Consider the following 22,448-nt stretch of genomic DNA (forward strand, 5'->3'; position numbering starts at 1 on the left):
CAAGATCAAAAGCTTTGCACAGCAAAGGAAACAGTCTACAAAACCAAAAGACAACTGACAGAATGGAAGAAGATATTCACAAATGACATATCAGATATAGGGCTAGTATCCAAAATCCATAAAGAACTTAATTAAACTAAACACACAAAGAACAAATCATCAAGTCGAGAAATGGGCAGAAGACATTTCTCCAAAAAAGACATACAAAAAAGACATACAAATGAAGCTGGGCTTCATTAAAATTAAAACCTGGGATGCCTGGGTAGCTCAGTAGGTTAAGCCTCTGCTTTTGGCTCAGGTCATGATCTCAGGGTCCTGGGATTGAGCCCCACATCGGGCTCTCTGCTCAGCGGGAAGCCTGCATCCCCATCTCTCTCTGACTGCCTCTCTGCCTACTTGTAATCTCTCTCTGTTAAATAAAATATTTTTAAAAAATCAAATTAAATTAAATTAAAACCTGCTGCTCTGTGAAAGACAGTATCAAAAGAAAGAGAAGACATGCCCCAGATGGGGAGAAAACACTGGCAAAAGACACATCTGATAAAGGACTATTATCTAATACACACAAATAACTCTTAAAATTCAAAAATGAGGGGTGTCTGGGTGGTTCAGTCATTAAGCTTCTGCCTTTGGCTCAGGTCAAGATCTCGGGGTCCTGGGATTGAGCCCCACATCAGGCTCCCTTCTCAATAAGGGGTCTGCTTCTCCCTCTGCCCCTCCCCACTCATGCTCTCCCTCTCTCTCTCTCTCTTTCTCTCTATCTGAAACAAACAAACAAACAAACTCAACAATGAGAAAACAACCTGATTTTTAAAATGGACCAAAGACCATGGCAGACATCCCACCAAAGAAAATATACAGATGGCAAGTAAACATATGGAGAGATGCTCCACTTCATAAGTCATCAGAGAAATAGAAATTAAAAGATGATACAACTACAGACCTGTTAGGTTTTATTTATTTCCAGAACACTGACAAAACCTAATGCTGGCAAAGATATGGAGAAATAGGCATTCTTGTTAATTACTAGTGGGAATGCAAAATGGTATAGAACTTTGAGAAACATTTGGGCTTTCTTACAAAACCATACATATCTTACCATGCCGTCCAGCAATTGTGCTCTTGGGCATTTACCCAAAGAAGATGAAAACACGTGTTCACACAACAACCTGGCCAGATGTTTATAATAGCTTTGTTCATAATTGCGACACTTGGAAGCAACCAAGATACCCTATAGTAGATGAATGGATGAACTGCCATACATCCAGACAACGGAATATCATTCAGGGCTAAAAATAAATGACAGGCAGCCATGCAAAGACATGAAGGAAGCTGAACTGCATATTTCTAAATGAAAGAACTCAATCTGAGAAGGTCACATACCAAGTAGTGCCATTCTGAAAAAGGCAAAACTATGGAGCTAATAAAAGATCAGTGGTTGCCAGGTGGAGGTGGGGGAGATGAGTTAGGCAGAGCACAGAGGATTTTTAAGGCAATGAAATTACTCTATATGATGGGTGAATATTGTTATATGTCAGTCCCAACATAATGAATATACAATACCAAGAATGAACCCTTAGGTAAATTATGGACTCTGAGTAATAATGTATCAATGAAGGTTCATCCTAGGTTTAAAAAAGAATAAAAAGGTACCATTCTGGTAAGTGATGCCAATAATTGTGGGAGCAGGAGGTATATGGAAATTGTTGTGCCTTCCTCTCAATTTTACTATAAACCTAAAACTGCTTTTTCAAAAAAATTAATATATAAAGGCAGGACACCTGGGTGGCTCAGTCAGGAAAGCATCTACCTTTGGCTCAGGTCATGATCCCAGGATCCTGGGATCAAGTCCCACATCCGGCTCCTTGCTCTGGAGGGAGCCTCCTTCTCCCTCTGCTTGCCGCTTCCCCTGCTTGTGCATACACTCTCTCTCTGACAAATAAATAATAAATTATTTTAAAATAGCAACAAAAAAATAAAATTTATTAAAAAACGGGAAGAGGAGGAAGGGCACTGGGACCCAAAATCAGGAGACCTGAGTTCAAATTCTGCCACCACCTTTTACTTCCTATAAGATTTGGGGCAGTTCTCCAGGTCATTCAGCAGGTTTCCTGCTCTGTTAAATAGCTACCTAAAAGCCCAGTCCAAATAAATAAATAAATAAATAAATAAATAAATGCCCAGTCCTAGGAAGGAAGAAGAGTAACATGTAGGCAGATACAGGATGTGGATTTGGTGGCAGGAAGTTCAAGGCGTTCCCAGCTGATGGCTTCCATTTTTTCAGTGAAAGAGACATGCATTGCTTACAGAGCAGGAGGTGAAGTGGGGGTCCTTGAGGTAGAAGGAGCACCGAAAAGGTTTAAAATCAGTGTTGCCAAAGTGAGAGAGGAATGTAGTACAAGCATCCTCACAAACTAATAACTCAGTAAATATTTCTCAATAAAGAATAGCTTTAAAAATGATAAAGGTGCTCTGTATGATGAGAACAAAATGAGCTACAAGAATGAATGCGCTATCCAAATATAAAATAAGATGATGATTGAAGTTAGAGGCTAATAAGAGAATTCACTTGCCAGACATTTGCTTTGGATTTTCTCAAATGCAGATGTTCTGTTTGAGTAAGACGCTTTTAGAGGATGAACTCTAAGTATTTTCACATGGAACACCGCAATCCCTATGTAATTTGGACTCATGGCTGTGTACCACAGCAATTTATCTAACTTGAGCATCACCAGGACTAAACAATTAACTCAACCTGGAAATTAAATTTAACTCAACCTGGAAAAGGTAAGAGAAGCTATTAAAAAAAATAATGATAAAGACGGAACATCCGGGTGGTTCAGTGGGTTAAGCCTCTGCCTTCCGCTCAGGTCATGGTCTTGGGGTCCTAGGACTGAGCCCCACATCAGGCTCTCTCTGCTTGGTGGGAAGTCTGCTTCCTCCAATCTCTCTACTTACTTGTGATGTCTCTCTCTGTCAAATAAATAAACAAAATCTTAAAAAAAAAAAAAAAAGGCAAAATGTCATTTTCCTGGAGTCAACAAAGGGCAGTGTAAGACACTGACACAGCAAGGGAATATACAATTGAGGAGAGCTTTTGTTATGTTTATGTTATATAGGTATCGGAAGAAAGGGACTTCTTTGCATAGGATGTAGGCGAGCTTATTACCAAGTCCCCTTTTTTCCCCTCACCACCCGGTAGGGTGGGGCTTTATGAAATACGTTCAGGCTTTTTCCTTCAAAGGCACCCTCCCAGTCCTCACTTTCATCCCAGTGAAAACTTTGCTTGGCATCCCAGCATCAGGGGAATTCACCTTGATGGGAAAATAAATAAATAAATGAATACTTACTTACTTCTTGCCCCAACCCTCAACAAGAATACCGGAGCTGTTTCTTGTGAACCTGGCAGTCTTGTTTGACAATATAATGAGATCTGGTTAAACAGATGAAAAATGCCTTAACCTGAGTGTTTATCTCAACCCTGCCAGAGCGTTCAGCCCCCCAGGCACTCCCTTCTCTGCAGAGAGGGTCAAGAACCTTTTCTTGCAGCCCTTGACTCTGAGCTGGAGTCTTGCTACACCAAGGCACTTTTGCAACAGCAGAAGGCAGGGGTTTCTGTCAGTTTGAATTTCCTGAAGTGTACTGGCCTGTGTCACGATCTCAATGGTGTCTGAGGGCAGTCTATTCTGTCAAACCCCTGGAACAGAATGGGAAGGGAGAGGAGAAAGTGAGCATTAGAAAGTGGCCAAAAAGCAGGTTGGTAAGAGATATTCAGCAGTGTCCGGCTAGGACTGGGCTGGGTGTGCGGGAGGCTGGGACCTCACGGATGAAGAAACTTGAGAAAGCACCCTCTCAAGGTTCTAGACAACCAAATGCATAGGCTCGGCAGAGTCTGTATTCTAGGCGACTGTTAGTCATTCCTTTAAAGCCAAGTGTATGAAAAACAGAGTGAAAAGGAATTGAGAAATTACCCAATTAACGTAAATAAATTATGTAGCCAATCAGGATAGCTTTTAACGAAGATGCAATTTATTACTTGAATGTTTAGTGTGAGAATTAGTCTGACCCAGCAGTGATTGTGGACCCATCCACCTCGGGCATTTGCTTTTGAACCTGATCTTTTTCTCTGCAAATCCCTAGCACAGATCAGTAACACTTACGCACTGTGCTGTAGTCATGGACTTACATGGATTTCCTCCACCTAATGGGGCGCCTTGAAAGCTAAGTAGTGTTTTCTCCTGCACATCTTCCTTCCTAGAAGGTGTTCTATAAATAGACAATATTGAATTAATCAGTTAATTCATGAATAAAATAAGTTCTTTTGAGAAATAATACAGAAATATGTACCTTGAGGGTTAGCACTTTGGGCTCTCTGGGAACCAGGTTACCATGCACCTTTGTCCTTCCCCACCATGCTCCAAATAAAGGGATAGGTTTCAACACAAAGTAACTGCCCCCAAGTGCTTCAGGAAGACATCAGCTTCCCCTCCGCTTCCTGTTCTGATGCCAGGGCGGCACTGACATTCAGCTACCCGTCACTTGCATACTTGCCCCATGTAGACTTGATTTTCATGAAGGATCAAGTGATTTCCAGAAAGTTTCTTGAAGGGATAGAAATATATCAATATAGTTAAATATTCAAAAAGTTTTGTAGGAGGGCATCTGGATGGCTCAGATGGTTAAATGTCTGCCCTGGGCTCAAGCCATGATCTTGGGGGCCTGGGATCATGTCCCACGTCAGACTCCCTGCTCCTTGGGGAGCCTGCTTCTTTCTCTGCCTCTCTCTCTTTCTCTCTCACTCTCTCTCTCTCTCTGCCTCTCATATATAAATAAATAAAATCTTAAAGAAAGTTTTTTTTTTTTTTTTAAGTTTTTAGGAGATATTTAACCAAGTTATCATTACCTGGAATTTATTTTCTTTCAGTGGTTCACTTTATTTTAGAACATATCACACTGTAGTCTGAGCTAGTCTACTGTTTATTTCCACAGAGACTCTAAGCTCTTTGAAGACAAGGAAAGACCTTGACTTTTTACCTGTCACATGCTTGGCACACAGTCATGACTCGATATTTGCAGAATACAGAAATTAAGAATGTATTTGGAGATAAGCACAAAGGAATCTAAGATACACGTCTAATTTTTATTGGACTTTGTCTCCCTATGAGGGGGACACTGTTGCTCTAGCTTACTCTCGATGACACTGACCATGGTAATGCAGACATAGAGGAAAAACCATAGACTTCACGTGCCTTGTGTGACGCTCTCGTGTGTATCAGTTTGGGGGTTTTGCTTTCTCTTTAAAGTGTGTGTAAGTGAAATGAACACCAAATAGTCTGGATTGCACAAACTGCCTTCCCCAAATTGTAGTCTGCCCAACACCCAAGGAAGTCAGATCTTAAAAATAGAAGGAAAGCCCACAGTGGAGAACGTGACGCCCTAGAGAGAGAAGGGAGGCCAGACAGTGGAGCTGTACAGGGCAAAAGGCAAAGCTGGCAGGAACAAAGGAGATGTTGTCCCCGTTTTTCCCTTTGGATTGTTTCCACAAGGTTAGAACTAAAATAAAGCGACATGTTACTCAGAAAATTAAGATGTCCCTTTTAAAAATGATCTCTCCAGTGATCATCAGGGCAGCCCGCATCCCGAGGGTCGTTAACCTTCTGCCCTCCATCCCTAACCCCGGGGGCACTGGGGGTATCTGTCTAAGAGACCGGTTTCCAGAGGGGGTCAGTATTCCCTCTTAAGAGCCCCCCAGAGCAAATGACTGAACAGATTAGGACGGATTAGACAGATAACAACTCAGACCCTTTTACAAGCACATTTTTCACTCGACACTCAAATTCCCTTCTGTGCCCCACAGTGTCACACAGCCCAACGACTGGATAGTATTACTGAAATATCTTTGCGCCAGCCGAGTGCGTGGAACTGTGCAAAGCCAGATGTTCCTGTAAGCCTGTTTTACTGAGTTATTTATATCCATATAATATTTGACATTTCCTGTGTTGTTAAAGAGTTGGGGGCCTTGACGTATTTTTAAGAGAACGGTGCCGACTTTTTATTTTTTTCTTTGATGCCCAGCACCAGAACTAAGTAATAGAGAAGGGTTGAATTAAACAGATGCTTAGATATCTAAAGTCTACCTTATTTTAATGCCTTTCATCTTAAATGATCTTCATGAACGGCAAGATGCTAGAGTCATCTAGATGGAGCGTATGAATTAAGCCTACCATGCAATAAAACACATGCCCATGGGCTTAAAATAAGTCAGCCATAGACAAAAAATTTTAATAAATATTGAAAATATAACCCACATTTCTAGGACTAAACTTTATGGAGTATTGATACATAAATTATATCATCCCTTTGAACTTGATAGATATGGAAAGGGCTAGTTAAAATATTTTCAGGCTTAATAAAATATTAGCTGGCAGATTTCTCTGGTTAAGTGAAATAATGGAAACTTTATAAAGCTGAAAGTATTTGGTTGATTCAAAGTGGTAAGAATATTTATACTGTGTATGAAATTCGATATCACAAAAAGTAATCATTCTGTTTTCTTTCTTTACTGTAAGGAACCATTCACAAATTATTCTCTTTATTTTTAAGATTTCCAAATTTGAAAGAAACTTTCCCCTTTATAGGATGACAAAAGAATGGGGTCCTGGTTAGCAACCAATTTTTGGTATCTCTGCTGCCCAACACTGAAAGCAAGGTTTTTAGAAAAACAGAAGAAACGTGAATTATTTATGGGCTTTTTGGTCTTCAGAGGTGCTTTATAAACTTCTACTTTTTTTCTAAGAGTTATTTATTTCTTTGAGAGAGAGAGAGAGTGGGGGGATGGGCAAAGAGAGATGAGAGAGAGAATCTCAAGCAGACTCCCAACCAAGGGCAGAGCCCAATGCAAGACTCGAACCCACGATCCTGAGATCATGACCTGAGCTGAAATCAAGAGCCCAGCACTCGACTGACTGAGCCACGTAAGCTCCCCATTTTATAAACTTTTCAAAACTCCCTATGCTGTTTTTTTTTTTTTAATCTTAAGATTAGTTTCCTTCTCCAAAAGCAGAAAAGGTATGCTTATGTCATTATACAGAGAAACTTCCAGTCTTCCACTGAATGCCTTATTCCTATTCATCCACTCTATACCCCTTTCCACTCTCTGAAGCTGAGGACCCTCCTTGTAAATCAAATCCTTCCCCTAATTTCAGAAAAAAAGATGTCATGGCCCAGCCGTGACAGTAAGCCTGCCCACTCCAACCCAGCAGTCAAATCCCTTGCAAATCCACTAAGCTGTGATAAGTCTCAAGTCTTCAAATAACGGAGATATCCTCTTGGAGCATGGAGATCAGGAGAGCCCTCAGGACACAGGCTTGCTTTTTGTAGCCTCTTATTACTGATCATATCAGATTCTGCACTGAATCATGCCAAGATTGCCCCAGTACCAGTTGGGATATGGGAGTAGTATCTGGAAGGCCAGTATGATCTAAACCACTGACAAAGGCTTTACTCTGGATCTGTGTCTCCCAGATTTCTCCAGAACCTAGCTAGACCACTGGTCTCTGGCTCCCAAGTCAAGATCTTTTCCCACCTCCTGAACCTTAAAATTTTTTCCTCCTACAAATATTTAAACCCCTACTCTTTCCTATCAAAGACTAGATTTTTGTTTCCCTCAACATTTATCATTCAACTTTGCTTCTTTCCTATTTACTTTAGAACTTTTTCCTTACTCCCCTAACAGTGTCTGTCGAATGCTAGAAATTTTCCCATTAGGAGCCACCTGTAGTTCCCTGGGACAATTGTCCCATAGTGTTGGTCATAGTGTTTGGGAAGAGGTCAAATTTCTGTTCACAATTTTCTTTTATCAGCCTTCAAATACACACATCCAGTATATTCTCATGGCAACATTTCCTATTCTGAAGTATAAATTTATACACCAAATACAAAGACTCAAGTCCAAGAGATATTTCCTCCAGAAGATCTGGCCCTTTCTTCAAAGATACCAATTGATTCACCTAGTTGGACCCTAGAGTTTATGAAACAAAGGTCCCATGTTTTGACTCTGAGGTTGGCAAGTTCATTTCACATTTCACATTTGGGGTTGGCAAGTGACTTTCACAGTCACAAGCAATACATTCACCAAGCAAAACTGGATTAGTGGACGTGGATACATAAGACAATTCATCAGCACCAAATGGAAAACTAACAAAATATATTATACTGGGTTTGGTAACTTAAAATTTCCAAATGTGAGTACTGTATGCTTAAGTCTAAAGAATGACATCCATCCCAAAAAAATGGAGATAAAGAATGATATAGAATCTAGAAGAGTTAGGACCCATCGTGCATCACAGGTTCTAGCTTATGAAAACTAAATGTAAATAAGAAAACATAAGCAAAGCACCTAGCACTGTGTCCATTATATAATAAGGGTTTTATAAATCATAGCTAGAATCATTATGGTTATTATATTTGGGATAGGTAGAGTCTTGCCTTTAAAAAAAGACATGGAGGCACAGAGAGGGAAAAGCTACCTACTACCGGGCAAACCCTCCTCTCCTACTCCTGTCCCAAATCTCTACTCTCAAAGCAAAGACTGCCTATAGAGTGGCCTATTCCTGATTCCCATCCTCTGAACATAACATTCAGAAACGCTTAGAAAACAAACATCTAGTCACCAGATGTCCCTAACATCTGGCTAAACCCATAAAACTATCCTCTACCACCACTACCTCCTTCCTAAACTCCAAAGTGCAAGGGGGGAGGGAAGAAACTTATGAAATCTCTGATGTAGTGAAATCAGATCTTGACATGTTCATCTTTGTGATTTTTTTTCTTTCTTTGTTGTATGCCCCTGACTCTCTCCTCCGTTGTTCAGAGGCACCCACATGGCCATAAGGAAAAGTTTGACTTCTATAGCGAGAGGATTGAAAGAGAAGAAAGTCTAATATTCTTTTCTTTTTCAAGTTTGAAGCTAAGCTCTTGCGAGTCAAAAGGGAAGGTCATAAGTGTAACAGGAGGTAATGTGTGTGCCAGAGCAAAGAAGCCAGAGAAGAGGAGGAAAAGGAAATGATCATCCCTCCAGGCTAGAGAGACCTGATCATGGTAGCCTGGGCTGGCAGTAGAGGAGTGGATGGGTGGAGGTCAAGGTTAGAACATGTCAGGGGCTGACTTTACTAGGGGCTGACTTTACTAGAAGTAAACCTGGGGGGATTCATTAGAGAGAAAGGAGTTCACATGGAGAGAGCCAAGCAGCACACCAGCTCACCAAACTGGGGGCCCCAGTAGAAGTGAAATTCCTGAAGACCCTCATGCACTGTTCAAGAGGTATACCAGCTGACCTCAGTGCTCTCAGGGAAGGGTCTGCTGGCATGAGTTTCTTGCAAGAAACCTGTGGCTTCTCCAGCAGAAGGACACCCTGGCCAAGCTCCAAGACTTTGCTGAGCCTCAGTGTGGGGGTCAATCTGTGAACACTCCAGGATCCTCATGCTTCCTTATTATGGGATGGGTCGCCTGACTCCTAACCAAACAAGAATGGTATAGAAAGGAAAATGCAAATAAAATTTTTTTTTAAAAAAAAGAAAAAAAAAAAAGAAAGAAAGAAAGCTCAGCATGGGTCCTTGGGTTGCCTGGACCAAGATCTTTCAACCCCAGCACTACTCTTATTTGAAGCTGTTTAATTCTTTTTTTTTTTTTTTTAAGAATTTATTTATTTGACAGAGAGTTAGAGAGAACTAGGGAGCACAGGCGGAGGGAATGGCAGAGAGAGAAAGAGAAGCAGGCTCCCGTTGAGTAGGGAGTCTGATTTGGGGCTTGATCCCGGGACCCTGGGATCCTGACCCAAGCCAAAGGCTGATGCTGAGCCACCCAGGTGCCCCAGAGCTGGATAATTCTTTTTTGTGGGGGTTGTTCTGTGCACTGGAGAATATTCGATAGCATCCCTGGGCTATAGCCACTAGATGCCAACAGCACACCACTACTTCCTAGTTGCAACAATCAAACCCTGTCCAGACACCCCCTGCAGGGGTAGGCATGCAGAGCTGCCCCTATGGAATTATTGGTCTGGACAGGAAGGAGACCATCCCTAATTACAGTGAATCTGTATCTACCTTCAATATTCCAGGGCAAGACATCAGTGATATCCATTTGTAGCCACAATTTGTGACTGGCAAGCCCAGTCACAAATCTCAGATGTGACACTAATAAGTGCACTTATTTTAAGAATCTCAACATATTTAAAGCACTCAGTACTACTATCAATAATTATTAGTTCTAATAATTAGTTCTTAATAATTATTCATTGGTAATACTTGTTAAATAATTATTAATATCAACACAATAGTCTTACAACACACACATATACACACACATGCAAACTTTTAATATTAGAAGTCTGATGTAAACCAGCTCCAGTGCATGGAACACCTGGGTGGCTCAGTCAGTTAAGTGTCTGCCTTTGGCTCAGGTCATGATTCCAGGGTCCTGGGATAGATCCCAGGGCTCTCTGCTCAGAGGGCAGTCTGCTTCTCTCTTTCCCTCTGGGTGCTCTCTCTCTCTCTCTCAAATAAATAAATAAAATCTTAAAAAAAAAATAACCAACTCCTGGGCAAATGATTTCTGAGTGCAGTTAAGAAGTTCAGTAGTTAAGGGGCGCCTGGGTGGCTCAGTGGGTAAAAGCCTCTGCCTTCGGTTCGGGTCATGATCCCAGAACTGGGATGGGGCCCCGCGTCGGACTCTCTGCTCAGCGGGGATCCTGCTTCCCTTCCTCTCTCTCTGCCTGCCTCTCTGCCTACTTGTGATCTCTGTCAAATGAATAAATAAAATCTTTAAAAAAAAAAAAAGAAGAAGTTCAGTAGTTAATTGTGAAAGGGACATTTTTATTAGCCTAAGGACTTCGGGAGCAATAAATGGAAACTAGGTAACAATGATGCAAGTGGTCAAACCCCAAAAATGGAAACAAGTCTAATACAGAATTTGGGACTGTTGGCAATTGTTGTGGAACTGACATCCCTTGCCTTATTAACATTATACTCAAATATATATTAGTAAGCTTCCCCACTTAGTAGATGTATAATATTGATAAGAAATTAATTTTTCTAATGCTTTTTATTCACCAACAAAACCCAGATATAATAACATACTATAGGATTGCACTACAGATTAAATGAACTAAGTCATTAAAGCAATCAGCACAGGGCTGGACAATTAATAATATCTTAATAGAGTTAGCCACTGTTATTTTCACCATAACAGAATAGCAAATTGAACTGGCGAATGATGCAAATAAACACATTTTGCAGCTCTGACTTATCTGATCCCCACTCAGCCTTGTGACACAGACACAGTGACCCTAACCCCCCTTTAACACAGAAGTGAAATGCTGCAAGTCGAACAGACTTGTTCCCAGACACATCACTAGCGCTTGGCAGCCTAAGGCTTTAGGCTAGATCCTTTGGTCCCTACCTGAGTTCCCTTCTACCAGACAGCTCTACACCCTGCCGAGAATTAAAACCCCTAAGTCAGGATGATTTCAGCTGACTCAGATGGCTTAAAATTCCTTCAAGTGAGGAATCCTCTTTGCTCATATAACTAGACATTCAGAGGTTGGGCAGATTCCAAGAACAAGCAACCAGGACTCTGGCTGCATTTCCCTGAGATGCTCTAGAGCTGCCTCCCTCTGAGTATCAACTTCGTTCTTATGGCAGCTGCCCTGGGGTCATAAAATGGCCAACAGAAGACACTGAGGTGGAGAGAGAGAAAGTAGCTATCTACTGCTTCTCCTAAAAGTGAGAAAGAACATTCCAGATGCCTCTGCCATCTTTGCCTCCAGCAGAATAAGGCCACATGGCCCCTCTTGAACACCATGTGTTCAAGGAGAATGGCATTGCCCTGATTTTTGTTTTCAAATCACAGCCCATCCCTGGAGCCAAGGGGGGCTGAGGCATCCCTTAGAAACCAGGACAGGGCGTGAAGAGGTGTGCACGGTGCTTGGATTCGCTCAGGAAGGAAGGGAAGGACAGGTAGGCTTCCACCAAACCCAGCTTCCTAACGAGGGCCATTGTCCAGTTTCCACTTCCTTTGTGGTGAACGTCCACAAAAAAAGAGTTCTAGATGAATTTAAAAAGCCCTCACAAGGAAGTGGGATTTAAGGAGCCTTTGAGAGAACTGGGGGACTCCTACATCCCTCGTAGAGGCATTTCTATCCAAAACAGGAGAAGCGGCAGGTCTGGATGAAGAGGAACTAATGGCATGAAATCCTCAAAAAGATGAAAATCCCATGGAACTTCCTTCCAAAGCCTCAGACATCCCACCAAGGGCTTCACGGTCTTCCCTGACATTTCATTTGCTCCAAGTAACAAAAAGCAGCTCTACACCCTCGGTTTGTTATTTAACACATTGCAGAGAAGTTGGCCGGTCGGGTTTTTATGAATTGTTCCTCCTCTGGAACGTCGTAAATCCTTAGCGGTTCTCCCAGTGTTGGGTTCACTCTGTTTCCAGCTTTCAGCCGCAGCTGATTCACAGATACCGCCTCACACTGGCCCGAAGATGTCCCCCGAGGCCCGGGATGACGAGCTGAGAAACCCTTCCTGGCGCCTGGGGGAGAGGACTACTTAGGTTATGCTTTCCTCCCGGGCTTGGGGCTTCTGTGCAGTCCTGAGTGGAAAGCCACCGCTCTGGGCCACCCGGTGGAAGGCGGAGGGCGGGCGTGCAGGGGCAGGCAGAGAGGAGACATCCTTCTTACAGGTCAGAGAAGAGGAGAGAGCAAGAGGGAAGCCCAGAACCGGTGGGTGTGCTGTGGCTTTACTGCTTCCTGAGCGGTCCCCAGCTCCCCACCCAGAACCCACACTGGGGTGGAAAGGGAGAGCAGCGAGCACAGAGTGAACCTTCCAGGCCCTCCACGATGCTCTGACCATGGGCCCCGCGTGCAACCTGTTCCTCCCCATCAAATCCCCCCCACCCCCCGCGAGGTGCCGAGCCCTCACGCACTCTCAGGTGAATCCTGAGAAGTCCTATCGCTAGGAGAAAAGAACAGAAGCAGTTCCAGCAAGTCAGCTGCCCTTTTAGGGCTACCCAAATATTCCCAGATGACTGGCGACCACCACTCCTCCAGGCACGCACACTTTCCAGCATTAAGCTAAGAACCGTTGCACCAGCATGGCCCCCAAACTCAGTCACCCTCTCAAATCTCCATGAGCAGCAAACCCAAAGTTAGGGGGCACGAGGGGGGGAATTGGACAGAAGACCAAAAAGAAGAGCCGCTTGCTTATGGCATATTTCCTGGTCACCTCTTTCTGTTCAGGGACCTGCGCAGTGGATCTGGAAACCCCGGGCAGGGCGGGCTGAGGTCTGGGGGTCCACCAGAGACATCCCTGGGCCTTGCTAGCAGAGCGCTTCTCCTCGCTCCACACATGTGCTCCCTGAGCTGCGCGAGCCCCAGCCCTTCTGTTTCTGTTTATTTGTCTTGCGTCGTGTTGTTTTATTAACCAGAAACTTGAAAAGGAGACTTTCTTTGTTGTATTGCCATTTGGCAGAAGACTAGAGGTTACAGTAGCAAGCGAGCCTAAACATTTTATTTTTTTTTTTTTTAATCTCGATGAAAGTTTCTTCCAGAGAGAAAAACTATATCCGATTCCCTGTCTCCCATTGAACCTCCAAAGGACTTCCCACACCTTACCTTCAAATAACAGAACCCCAGCCAACGAAAATGGAAAAACGTAAATTTGTGCACGTAAAATGAAAAATCAGAGGGTGCCGACAGGCCTGTGTCAACAGGGTATTTTTAGCTATCAGTGAATTTTTAGAATCAAGCTCTCTGGCATGGTTCTTTGCACAAGAACCTGGGGTGTGTGTTTTTAGGATCTCCGCAGCCATAACTATCTTTATCTCATTTTTATCCTTGTTAAGTGGAGAGGATCCCTACTTAAATGATGAGGAAAACAGAGGCCCAGTGCAGGGGAGAATGGCGGGCAGAAGTTTCTGGTGAGTGAAGGGCAAAGATGACTGTCTACGCAGGACAAACCCTTAATCACTACACCTCTCCAGCCGTCATGCCCAGATCTTCATTTCTCAATAATCTACTTGCAAGCCCCCTCCACAGAATTAAATGGTGCCCTTTTATTGTACATTATGTTCATCTTTCTCCATTACAGACTTCCTCTGCCCTAAGCTCAAAGGAAAAAATTCCACGCGGAAGGAGCTCTCTTGGCAAGGTTCTCAGAGTCTCTGTCCAGGATCCTCATCGAATGGTTTGAACGCAAAGGTGACAGTGAGTGACGGCTGAGGTTCATTTATCTCGGGTGCCGCCACCGGTTCCAGGGGAGGGGATGCAGGCAGCAGCTCAATTTTCCCTCTATTTCCCTCAGCAGCCACAGGTGGCTAAGTCTCAACGATCAAGCTGTGGCCGTTAGAGGGAGGAAATGGAATCGGAGAAGAGAGAGGCAAAGTTACCCACCATGGAGAGCCCAGGGTGCTTCGAGCTTGTCCAGGTCCCCGAGCCCCCAGCCCGGGCGTACTGGAACAAACCCTCTAGGGCTCAGACAGCCCATCGCATTTCCTGAGCTCCTTGTGAACCTAGGTCTCAGTCCCCACCAGTTGGGGTTGCCCAGTGGCTTTGGAGGACCTGTCCTGAATTTCCTGAAAAACTGACTCGATAGGGTCCTGTTGTGCGTCCCTGTCTGGGCTGAGAATCAAGTGGAGGGGTCTTGTCCATGCTCCTTCCCCAAATGGAAAAACTGGACTGCAAACCGCTTCCCTTTTGTCCTCAGTTTCCAGCAACTCTGACACGTTAGGGATGTAAAAGGAGGACACAGTCCTCCAGAGGTGGTGACAGAGACCTTTTTTACCAACATGTTATATTCAGCTCTTATCTGTGGCCAGTGCTGATTCTGACCAAATTTCCCCCATGTCTGGACACTCATCCACTTAAATGATGAAAATGTGAGGTACAACAGAGGCAGCTTTTCCTACAATCATGCAAAAAGAGTGAGAGACTGAAAGATTTTCTTTAAAGTCACTAAACAGAATTGTTTATAAGCTGAATTAGATGAATTCCTAAAGCCAAACACATCTCACTTTTCAGCCTACCACAATGTGTGTGTGTGTGTGTGTGTGTGTGTGTGTGTGTGTGTGTGCCTGTAAACTGAAGAGAGTTTTCTTACCTTAATAATTAGGTCAGGTGGGGCGCCTGGGTGGCTCAGTCGTTAAGAGTCTGCCTTCGGCTCAGGTCATGATCCCAGGGTCCTGGCATGGAGCCCCACATTGGGCTCCCTGCTCAGCAGGGAAGAGGCTTCTCCCTTTCCCCCAGCTTGTGTTCTCTCTCTTGCTGTCTGTCAAATAAACAAATAAAATCTTTAAAAAATTAAAAAAATAATAATTAGTTCAGGAATACTATTAGGTTATGAAGCTGCCTCTCTTTGTTTAAAAATCAGTCAGCATTCAGTCACTTGTACTTCCGGTTTTTACTAAAATTAACAGTTTACCAATACATCCCTGGAATTGAGACTGATTTCAATGGAAATAATTCAATGATTTTTTTTCATTAGAAATTTTTCTGGGGATGTTACTATATTTCAGAATAAGTACACTTTTTAAAAGTTTTATTTATTTAAGTAAATTCTACACCCTATGTGGGGGCTACAAGTCATGATCAAGATCAAGAGTCCTATGCTCTTCTGACTGAACCAGCCAGGCGTCCCCAGAAAAGGTTTTAGCGACTATAGCTACTGAATTCTTTAGAGCTTGGCATAACCAAATTTCATCAGTGACTAAAAAATATTTGAAACATTTAAGATAAAAAACTCTTTATTAATATAGCTAATATTTATTGAGAATCAGGTTCTGGACATTGTGCTGAGTACTTTAATACATAAAATAAGTTAATCTTTATTAGAATTTTTTGACATATTAGAACTCTTTGTCAATGAAGACCATTACACAAACCAGGGTCTATTTGACCCAAACCTGGAATATTACCAACCACACTATATTGCTTCATAGTACGGTTGGTGGTGGAAGTTTAATTGTAATTGTGAAATCATTCTTGACAGCACTGTTAGTCAATCAGATTTCTGAGCCCTTAATTGATAGTCAGATTTCTACATATTTAATTATTTTTAAGGCGTTTTCCAGTAGTTAAAAGATTATCTTTTATGTTGTTTATATAATAAAAATATAGGTACAAATAAGTTTTTGTGTATATACTGCATTGCATGATTTTTTTTTTGAGAATTATTATCCCCATTCCTTGATAATCAAGGATATATTTAGGCTTATATTTTATGTCTCAGTACAGAACCATTTATGTAATGCTAAATACTAATATTTGTGGCTCATCTTAGCCACTTAGAGTGGCTTAGCAAAAATAGTACAACAAGGTCAGATGCAGCAATAAAAACCAGTGTTGTATAAATTCTTTAGAAGATGAACACAAGGGGCGCCTGGGTGGCTCAGGCAGTTGAGCGGCTGCCTTTGGCTCAGGTCATGATCTCGGGGTCTTGGGATCAAGTCCCAAATTGGCCTCCTTGCTCCTCAGAGAGCCTGTTTCTCCCTCTGTCCCTCCCCGTTTGTGTTCTCTTTCTCTCTCAAATAAATAAATAAAATACTTAGTAAACAACAAAAAAAGAACAAGATGCACGCCAATTTTATGTTTCTGGAAATTGTTAAAATGTCAGTTCCCTCAGTTTTCTCTAGGTTCATCACAATCCCAAACACAACCTCAGCAATCGACAAGAAGATTCTAAAATTTATATAGAAAGACAAAGGCACTAGAGTAGACAAAACCATCCTGCAAAAGAACAAAGGCACAGGATTCATGTTATCTATACATAACTATGATTTTAAGACTTACTACAAAGCTAGCATAATCAAGGCCATGTGGTATTGGCAAAAGGTTACATATACAGATCAATAGAACAGAATAGAGAACTCATAAATATACCCACACAAATATAGTCAACTGTTTTTTTTTTAATTTAAAATCAATTAATTAACATCTAGTGTATTATTAGTTTCAGAGGTAGAGTTCAGTGAGTCAACATTTGTATATAACACCCAGTGCTCATTGGGCTTAATGCCCATCACCCAGTTACACCCCTTTACCCCCCTTCCCTCCAGCAACCTTCAGTTTGTTTCTTATGGTTGAGAGTCTCTTATGGTTTATTCTCCTATCTCATTATGTCTTGTTCTATTTTTCCCTCCCCTCCTCTATGCTCCTCTGTTGTTTTTAAATTCCACATATGAATTAAATCTCAGGATAATTGTCTTTCTGTCATTAACTCATTTCACTTAGCATAATACCCTCCAGTTCCACCATGTCATTGCAAATGGCAAAATTTCACTTTTTGATGGCGGAGTAATATTCCACTGTGTGTGTGCGTGTGTGTGTGTGTGTGCACCCCACATCCATTCATCTATCAATGGACCTCTGGCCTCTTTCCATAGTTTGGCTATTGTGGACATTGCTGCTATAAACATTGGGGAGCAGGTGCCCCTTCGGATCACTACATCTGTATCTTTGTGGTAAATACCCAGTAGTGCAATTCTGGGTCATAGGTTAGCTCTATTTTTAATTTTTTGAGGAATCTCCATACTGTTCTCCAGAGTGGCTGCGCCAACTTGCATTCCCACCAACAGTGTAGGAGGGTTCCTCTTTCTCCACATCCTTGCCAACACCTGTCGTTTCCCAACTGGTTAATTTAAGCCATTCTGACTGGTGTGAGGTGGTATCTCACTGTGATTTTGATTTGTATTTCCCTGATGCCAAGTGATGTTGAGCATTTTTTCCTGTCTGTTGGCCATTTGTATGTCTTCTTTGGAGAAATGTCTGTTCATGTGTTCTGCCCATTTCTTGACTCGATGATTTGTTCTTTGTGTGTTGAGTTTAACAAGTTCTTTATAGATTTTGGAGACCAACCCTTTATCTGATATGTCATTTGCAAATATCTTCTCCCATTCTGTTCGTTGTCTTTTAGTTTTGTCGACAGTCAACTGATTTTTGAGACAGGTAAAAAGGCAATTCAATAAAGAAAAGATAGTCTTGTCAACAAATAATACTGAAACATTTAGATATCTATATGCAAAATATCAAGTAATTAAATAATGAACCATTATAAATACCTCACATCTTATACAAAAATTAATTCAAAATACATTAAAGGCTGAAATGTAAAATTTAAAGCTATCCAACTTCTAGAAAAAAACATAGGGGAATATCTCCATGACTTTAGGTAGGGCAAAGAGTTTTTAGATATGACAATCAAAACAAGACTCAGAAAAAAATATAAACCAGGCTTTATCAAAATTTAAAACTTTTGCTCAGAGAAAGACATTAAGAGACTCAAAAGACAATACACAAAATAGAAAAAATATTTGCAAACATTATTGTGAAAGAGGCACCTGGGTGGCTCAGTCAGTTAAGTATTTGCCTTCGTCTCAGGTCATGATACTCCTGGAGTCTTGGGATCAAGTTCCGCATTGGGCCCTTGCTCAGCCAGGAGTCTGCTTCTCCCTTTGCCTCTCACCCTACTTTGCTTGCTCTCTCTCTTTCTCTAATAAATAAATAAAATCACTTAAAAAATAAATGTGATAACGAATGTATTTCCAGGGAATATGAAGAACTCCCAAAATTCAGTAAGAACTCAGGGCCCCTGGGTGGCTCAGTCAGTTAAATGCCCAGCTCTGGGTCTCAGTTCAGGTCTTGTTCTCAAGGTCGTGAGTTCAGGCCCAATGTTGGGCTCCATGTTGGTTGTGGAGCCTACTTAAAAAATAATAATAATAAAATAAAAAATAAAAAGTCAACAGGAACGAAACAACAAAATCGTAGACTAAAGACATGAAAAAGAAGATGTGTGGATGCAAGAACGAAACAACAAAATCGTAGACTAAAGACATGAAAAAGAAGATGTGTGGATGCAAGCACATGTACACACACATGAAAAATATCCAGAATGGTTAGGTATTAGGTAAGTGCAAATTACAACCAAGCGCCCAAGTGCTCAGAAGTGTTAAAAGCAAGTAGAGCTCTCAAACCTATTGGTAGAAAGGCAAAATGGCACAACATCTTGGGAAAAGAATTTAGCAGTTTCTTCTATAAAGCTAGACGTTCATTAACCATAAAGCCCAGAAATCTCACTCTTAGATATTTACCCAAGCAAAATGGAAACTTAAACACAACCAGAAACCTATACGCAAATATTTATAGCTTTATTCATATCCACCAAAAATTGGAAATGGCCTAGATGTCCTCTAGTAGGTGAACAGATCAGTGAAACATGGTGCCTCTGTACGAGTACTACCAACAAAAAAATACTGCTTAGTGATGAAAAGGTATACACTACTAGCTCATATACCAACATGAATAAATCTGAAATACACCTACAAGGGAAAAAAGTAGACCCAAAGGTTACATTTATATGACATGGTGAAACTGACAAAACTTTGGGCATGGAAAGCAAATCCCAGTGCTTGTCAGGGATTGGGGATGGGAGGATATTTGCATTGTCTCAAAATAGCACCCCCCACCCCCAGGGCCCAGAAATACTTGTTAATGACAATGTATCTCCTCCCCTTTCCAATTCTTGATAATTGTGAAGGGAAAAAATAGTAACTTTGTCGTGGCGTACCCTGGCCAAAACCACGTTGATCAAGTGCTCGAGGTCAGCATCACTAGTAAGAAGACATCAATGTCATGGACCCTCCAGGATGATGTGCTGTAAAAGGCGTATCACCTCAGTGGCATTCCTCCCCAAAATACATATCTCTAGCTAATCATGGTAAGACTTCAAACAAACCCAAATTGAGAGGCATTCTACATCGTACCTCCCCGATGCCCTTCAAAAGCGTCGAAGTCATGCAACAGAACTTAAGACCAAGGAACTACCGCAGATGGAAAGAGGCTAAGGATATCTGACAATTAAGCAGCAGAGGGACCTGGACTGAGCCCTGGAACAGAATAAGGATATTGCAGGAAAACTGATGAAATCTGAAGAGTCCAAAGTTTAGTTAATAGTATTGCATTAATCCTAGTTTTGGGTAATGAGACCATGGTTATGTAATAAGGTAACGTTAAGAAAGGTTGGGTGTGTATACATGAACTATCACTCTCTCCTATCTTTGCAACTCTTCCTCCTGGGATGGAAGGAAGGGAAAGAGAAAGCAACACTAGGTGTTTTAAACGTTGAAGAGAGAAAACAGTTATAAAATCAGTGGATTGGCAGTGGTGTTGAACAACCTCATCACTTTTTAAAGGAGATGGAAAGCTCATGAACCATGTTGATGGAGACTCAACAAGGCAACAGAAGATGAGAAGGGAAAAGACCTAAGTTCTAGCCAAGCCTTGTGGTTCCCCCGGCAAAGCATGAGAAATTACTTATAAAATTATAGATAATGTCTGGAACACATTACTTAGATAATATATGAGATGATTCTAAGAGATTCAAGTTTCTCACATATGATTCAGTTTCACCGTGAAAAAAGGTGGTGATAACAATAATCATGTTCCTTAATGAAATAAGATATTTAAATGTTTGAATATTTAACTACTTAAACAACAGACATAAATGTATTTAAATGAAATACCATATTTAAATGAAGCAATTTCTGCTTCAGAGTCTGTTTCTTCATCTGGAAATTGAGCATGAATTTCTCTAGGGTCCATCCAATGACATATGACTCTAAGTGCTACATAAAATATATAGACATTACAATAGTAGAACCAGATCAAATTTTCTACACACATTCATATCTTTCATTTAACAGAGGCAAGATGTGCAATTTTTTTATTAACACAAGTGATCTTCTCAATAGCACATATATGAAAATTGGAATAAAAATTGACCCTAAAGTTAAATGCAAGAAGTGGGGCGAGGCACTTCTCTTTACAAAAGCATTATTTGTTTATGACATTTTTTAAAGGCAAGACTGCGGAATGCATAGGAATGTTCCCCTGGTGCATAATATGCAAAGTAATTTTAATATAATTGATTTAATAGTAGTTTGTCAGAATTGTGTTGCGTTCATCAAAGCAAGTAGCTAAGTACCCACACAACACACGTATATACCATGTGTATGCGTGTATGTGGATTCAAACACATAATGATGGGTGGGCTCTTTTCTTATTTTATGTGTCAAAAAGCTGTATGAAAAGTATATCAGTAAAACAATGATCTCCTTCGCTCCAACTCACACCCTAGCTGATCTCGGTGGGTCCCTTCTTCCCCCACCCTCCACCCCCCACCACCTTCTACTCCCCACAGCAGCAGCAGGGTTGAAATGAGGAAACCTGACATCAGCAGCGTGTTCCCTCCATTCCTGTCCCCAGTGGGGCAGGCAGGAAATGCCAGCCTCCTCACAGGAAAGCCTGTTGTGGTGAGATTTCCCGATTTACTTTATAAATGCAAGAAGCCCAGATACAGCAGGAGATAAGCACTCAAGATTGCAAATGCTTATCATCTCTCTCAGGGTTCTGGGCCCCACAGCCATGACCAGTTTCTTTTCTAGAGATGCAAGCCAAAATTCAGTTTGGTTCCAAATCGAAAAGCCTCCCCAACTGAAAAATTTGACCATCTACCCTTGTCAGAAGAAAACCATTGCAGACAGCTTGCTGAAGTTTGACCAGGAGTGGTATTCTCACCCCAGGAATTCCTAAGCAAATTAAGAGACTCACCTAGGCATGCAGTTGGGGTGTGTGTGTCGGGGGGGGGGGTAGATTGGGGTAGCTGGTTCCCCAAGCTCGTAGCTGAAGTCATGGAACCCATTTGAGTCTTGTCTGAGTGGACCCATGAAATTTTCCACAGGAGCCTTCCTCCCTGGCTTTGCTTTTTCACTGCTGGTGCTGCTTCTATAAACAGTTAAACAGAGTGCAAAAGGTAGGAATCTCCAAAACAAGACAGCTCACTAGCTCAGTGGCTAGCTGAGTCAGAAAAGCACACTTGGAACTAGCTTCATTTGAAATCAAGCACAGTCTGGGAGCCGCACTGGCCAACCCACCCCTGGGTCAGAACTTGGAGAAGGGAGAGGTAAGGACTAGAGGGGGCATGACACACTTACCAATTTCTTCAAGACCCACTTCATTCCACCCCTCTCTGGCTCGTCAATTTTTATAAAGTAGAACCAAAATCATGACCCACAGAAGTTAGCGAGCAGGCTCCACAGTGTGAAACATAATTCCCACTCTGCCCACCTCCACATTACCAATCACTCTGACGCAATGAGAATTTCACAGTCAAATACTCAGTTCATCCGTGCATCGCTCATAAATCTGAGCTTTTAAAAAGAGAAACGAAGGTTTGCAATAAATCTATATTCCCCTTGAGCTTGGCCAAAAATCTAGGAGACACCTTACTTCACAAAGTCTGATCTAAAAACATACACCAAGAAAATGAAAACACACCCTCGACTTTTGATCTCTTATCTAGGGAAAGCAGGTTCCCTGAGAGGAACTCACAAGGCAGTGAGTC

The 22,448-nt window shown here is 41.8% G+C and overlaps 1 long non-coding RNA gene across 1 annotated transcript in view; it reads right to left on the reverse strand.

The window, feature by feature from the left end:
• LOC131838518 (uncharacterized) overlaps positions 1-22,448 on the reverse strand; it is a 44,625-nt gene that overhangs the window by 14,808 nt on the left and 7,369 nt on the right. Inside the window, exon 2 of the long non-coding RNA XR_009356632.1 lies at positions 15,153-15,320. This is a non-coding gene — a long non-coding RNA (uncharacterized LOC131838518). The remainder of the gene's footprint in view (positions 1-15,152; positions 15,321-22,448) is intronic.

The sequence above is a fragment of the Mustela lutreola genome, chromosome 1, assembly GCF_030435805.1.
Source record: "Mustela lutreola isolate mMusLut2 chromosome 1, mMusLut2.pri, whole genome shotgun sequence".
NCBI classification, from domain to species: Eukaryota; Metazoa; Chordata; class Mammalia; order Carnivora; family Mustelidae; genus Mustela; species Mustela lutreola.